Source organism: Apteryx rowi, unplaced genomic scaffold (genome assembly GCF_003343035.1).
Source record: "Apteryx rowi isolate R43461 unplaced genomic scaffold, aptRow1 scaffold_252, whole genome shotgun sequence".
In the NCBI taxonomy this organism is placed as follows: domain Eukaryota; kingdom Metazoa; phylum Chordata; class Aves; order Apterygiformes; family Apterygidae; genus Apteryx; species Apteryx rowi.
In genome coordinates, this window is record NW_020448886.1 from 869,697 (window position 1) to 875,112 (window position 5,416).

A 5,416-nucleotide genomic window follows, 5' to 3' on the forward strand; every position below is an offset into this window, starting at 1 on the left:
GGCCGGCCCCCTCGCCGGGGCCGCCTGCCCATGCGGCGGCCGGGGCGACCTGCACGCCACTGCGGCGGCCCCGGTTAGGCCCCTTCTCCTGGGCGCGGAGAGGCGGCGGGGACGTTGCAGGAGGTCTCGAGTCTGCTAGCGGAGAGGTGGCTCCAGCGAGGAGCGGCACCGAGGGCCGGGCCCCACGGGGAGAGCGGGCAGCCGCTGGTGAGGTACCAGCTCGGGAGCCCGCAACAGGCTGGGGGGGGGAGGCCCTCCCCTGCGCCCAGGGTCAGCCCGAACCACCTGCAGGGAGGAAGCACAGGGGTGCCGAGGAAGGGAGGGCTCCTCTCTCGAGGAGCTGTGACCGCAGATGGCGGAGTTCCCCATTTCGGTCGAGAGTGCGAAGCCTCCCTGGGTACTGGGGCTCCGCTGGAGGAGGGCAGGGCAGCGGCTGATGCACGACGGTATCTCCGCACCGGCCACAAGCTGCGCCCTGGCCGCCCTCGCCCCGGAGCTACTGTGTGAGTGCCGGAATAACCGGGGCACTGAGGAAAAAAATGCCACCCGTGCCCCCGCACCGGCCTGGCACGCGTGTCCGGCGGCGGGCGGGCGCGCGCCCGAGCAGCCGTCCCCGCGGTCCGCTATGCCCCGCGCACTCGGCGACCCTCGGCGTCCCGTCCCGTCCCGCCCGTCCCCTCGGTGCCCCGCACCGTACGGCAGGGGAGAGGAGCTGGGGCCGACCCCGGGATACGCCTGGCTGGCCGCAGCCTGGGCAGAGGCCCGGGGCCGTGGGAGAGCAAGCGCTGAGCCGGTGGGAGAAGGGGCCGTGCCGGGGCCGGGGCCGTGCTGGGGACGCCGGCGGCGGCGCCTGTGCTCGCGGGCCGCCCTGCTCCCGCGGCTCGGCGCGGCGCGGGCGGCGCAGCTGGAGCGGCAGATGGGTCGCGGCGCTAAGACTTTAATTGCCGCCCTGGAAGGGCCGATCGGGTTGCCGCGGGCCGCCCGCCTCTTACCTGCTGCTTCCCGCACCGGCACCGCCAGCACCACGACTCCTCCGGCCCGAGGCTCCGTGCCCGAGGGAGGCAGAGAAAGTGCCCGGACCCGCCGGGCGCCGCCGTCGTGTCGGACCAGCACCTCGCAGACCCGGGCGGAGGATCTGCCCTTGCAGCCCCGGGAGTCCCCTTCTCCGCAGTGTCGGCTCCCCTCGCTTATTTTGTGCCTGCTAGAGGAGAGTTTCCTCCTTCAGAGCAATTTACATTTAATTCAATCTAGGCAAATTTCCTCTTGATTAGTGCTGAAGAAGGGAATTATTGTTTGGTGGGTTTTAGAGGCTTCAAATCCCATATACTTAATATGTTAACAGCTTGCTCTTAACTGGTCTTTTTGGGATTGACTTCTTGACATGTGTTTGAAAGTAAAATATGTAGTGTCATTTGAGCAGGGTAAATATCCCAAAGCAGCAATTACAGTCCTGCCATTACAATTATACTGGTCTCTTCAGTACTGAGATCTCTCTTAGAAGCTAGAGCTTGATTATTCGTTACTTCTTTATGGATTTGTCTCCCTTTCTTTCCGTAGTACTCACGAAAACTTACGTGCAAACCTAATTATTGAATAGCGATCTAAAAACCCTAGGGTTCTTTTTTTTTTTTTTTTTGGAAACCATCCTCTCTTGTCTCAGAAATTTTTTTTTTCTAGTATTGAAGTTGCCTACAATATAGGTACACTTATTGAAACCACGTTGATGTATTTTTCTGCTTTCCCGAGCTTTGCGTTGCACTTAGGGACTCCATCTTTTTTTTTAGCGATGTTACATATCTGCCGACCTGCAAACATCTTGCAAATGCGCCGGTGAAGGGAAGTATTACCGAGGCAGAGATTTATTGGATTTGCCGGTGGCGAAAGCAAACTCTTGCCGGTTTCTTTTTTCAGAGGGCCCCACGGGCTGCAGGCTGCCCGAAGCTTGCCAGTTTTTGGACCTCCCTGCAGGCTGGCGGCATGTGCGAAGTCCCGGCAGAAGGGGCTGGCGGGCTCCGAGGAGAAGGAGCGGGCCCGTTGGCCTCCCCGGAGTTACGAACCGTCGGAGGAATTAAGGGCAAAAGTTTTGCCTCGAGTTGACAGTCATTTCGTATTCTCCCTGGGAAAGCTGCTGTTCTCTTTTTCCCCTTAATCGGTTTTGTATTTCATTCGCTCCTAAGCTATGTTCTTGATATTGCTCACTTGCATTATTATCATAACATATCTCTACATGCACTCAAAATCCGAGTCACCGGCGAATTCATCTCTTCGTCAGGATTATTCCAATCCGATCCCAGAGGCGATTAGAGGGAGGTAAAATACCGCCTAAAGCCTAATCTTTAATTTCTTCCTCCTTAATAAAATGAATAATTCCATTGCGTTTTTAAGTAAAAAAAAAGAATTGAAAAAGGATAATAACTTCGCTAACCTTCTGTTGCGTGTATTAATCTTTTCCTGGAAGTGTTTTACAGCACCCTCCTGCCCGAGCAGGCTGTATTTCACAAGTTTCTTCCATTCAGTGCCTATTACCTACAGCAGGAGAAGGAAGGACACGAAGAAACTGGGCTTTGGGGTGGTTTATCTGAACGATCTTAGTTTGGCTCTCGGAGGGACCTAGGAGGTTACGGAATATATTTCTGTCCGCAGCACTGAAGGGCCCCGACGGCGTCTGTTCAGATTATGTTTATTGTTGTTATTATTATTATTATCGTTAATAACACTACGATCGAGGTTCGTTTTAAAAACTGGGGTCTGCTCTTTCTAAATACCTATTCTCGCTGTCACCTCTTGAGAAGCCGGCTTTGTGAAGAGAGTGATTTAGTCCCCGACAGAGGACAAAAGCTCCCTCCATTCCTGAACTTCTCGGCTGTCGTGCCGAGTTTCGGAATAGCGCCTTTATTCTCTGCAGCCTGCAAACCGGCAGATCCCGCCACAGTGAAATAAATGAACCCTGGCTTGTAAAAACTCGAAATTAGCTCCTGGCTGCTAGGATCGCTGTTCATTTCCATTTAGGGGTTTGTTTGTTTGTTGTCTTTTGAAGGATAGTCAAAATATAAATGGGGAAAAGATTTAAGGCGGGGAGGGGGGCAGACACGAGGATTACTAGCCTAGTGGGCCAGTTGCAGTTCACGCTGTCACTACCTGCCAGCCTGGGGGAGATCCAGCGCCGCGGTCTCTGCCGGCGGGCAGCCGCCGTCCCCCCGGCCCGCTCCGGCGCCGCGGGGCGCCCGGGGCCCGCCCGCCCGGCTGCGCGGGGCAGCCGCAGAGCCCTCGGCAGCGGCAGCGCCGAGCTCCTCCGGCAGCCGCGCTGACGGAGGGTACGGGCAAAGGTGCCTGGGTTTTGTCGCGTTATTTTAAGTTGTAACACTTTGGCGATCTCTTCACCGACATATTCTCGGGGGGGGGGGATTGGGGTGGGGAAGGGGGAGTATATAGACGCTGAGACTATGTAAAGTCTCTCTGTATAGCGCGCTTATGTCGGCATCCCTCTACATATGTTCCGCCGCAAGGAAAAGGATAAAGTACTGCTATTTTAACTGAATCCATCACAAAAGAAAAACAGTTGACATCGACCCACCAAATGTAAGTGTTCGTGGAGGTAAGACAAAGTTCGACAGTACAGTACATCATCTCATACAGATCCCGCTAAACCAAAAACCAAACTGACGCGAATTAAGCTTTTTCATGTATAAAGCCTCTAATCACACATAATCGAAACTACAAGTGACCCTCTAAAGCAGCGCTCCCAGCCCTCCCTAATACATGCAAATGATTTGTCTAAGTGTGCCAGCTACGAACGTGAACTATAGCAATCACGTCTAATCTAATCAGTCCGCCTATGAGGGGACCCAGCGGTGTCATCAACTCCAAAGGGCCCTTGGTAAAAGTGGCTGGGAGGGGCCAACGGTAGCTGGAACTATGAATGACACTTTCTCATTTGTTCCTTTCCCAGTTCAACAAATGTTTAGCCCTGTTCCTGCTAAATGAACGCGTTACACTCTTTGGCTCAGGGAAGTTATTTATTTTTAAGATTCCTGAATAGTATCAGGAGCAATTAACTTATTTTTGTTTCTGTTTTCTCCCAGTGTATTGGGAGTAAACCTGGAGCAAAGAGCTGTATGGCTGCGTGGGCGCCTGCGTGCTGCACTGCCAGCGCTGGAATATGCCCGTGGCAGCTTCACGGCGAGGAGATGGTGTTCACGATAAACGTGTTACGAGACACAGTTCCGGAACAAAAACCTATTCTCTTGTGACAAGGTCCATTTATTTGTCCATGCACCGCATTGCCGCAGTACCACTGCTGAGAGGGAGGGAAAAGAAACCAGTAAGAAGCATAAAAATAATACTAAAAGCAGAAGCCGTGCTCCATCGGCACCATTGCTGGGCGCTACTCCAGGGCGCCCGGCGAGAGAGGGTCCTGCCCTGCCCCTTCGCTACGCGGCCGGGACGCGCTTTGCGCCCTGGACACGGCACCGGCACTGGGGGAGACCTGGGCCGCCACGGCATCCTCTGGGGGAACAGCATTTCCCCTAAAACAAACAACTTCGTGATTTTTAACCTTTATGTTCATATTTGAACAAGCCCTCCCACATGCCGATGGAAGAGCGAGTTAACTGAGAGCTCCGCTCTGCGCCACGAGGCATCTGAAATGTCTCTGCGGATACCCTGGGCTAGTTGAGCAGCTTCTGGCCGTTTGCACAAAACGAGTTTAACTTCCTCTTTGGAAGAGAGCTCTCCTGTTGCTGTCTTCTGGCTCCTGTCGTTTGATATGCGCACGCTTGCTGTTCAAAACCACTTCGGAAGAGACAAAAAGGTGCATCCTGACCGGGTAAAATCACTATCACTACTGTAGTGGGAGTGATTTGCCGTCCACGCAGAGATGTTAAAGGCAGACTCTGGGCACTCTCCGCGCCGCTGGGTTAGTCACCAGTTTGAGGCAGAAGGCGCTCTGGGACCGCACAAGCGGAGCGGGTCCCTCCGGAGGCGCCGCAGCGTGAAAACACTCGGGGCTTGACCTACCACTTAACGAAAACCGAGTCCCCCCTGGGACTCCAGGAAGCCTTTGAGTAGGTCCTGTGTAATTAGAGGCAAGGAGGGAACCTTCTTCTCTGAGAGCTGGTGCTGAACTCCCGGCCTTTGGGAAGCCACCAGTCCCCTCGCTATAGCGCTCGCTCTCCGAAGCCGTGCCGGCTATTGCAAGCAGGAACTGCTCGGTCTCTGCTTGGTCTTGATTTAAAGCGCAGAATGTCTCAAAATGCTTAACTCCTAATGACAGGGAACTACCGGGTACTGACATAAGCAGGTCGCCCCAGAAGTAGAAAACAGCGTAAAGGTGGCACCATCCTGCAAGCTCGTTCTCTCGCGCGGGGGTAAACCTCGGGCTTTCGGGGCAGCAAGCGGCGGGAAAGCCTTAGCGCAA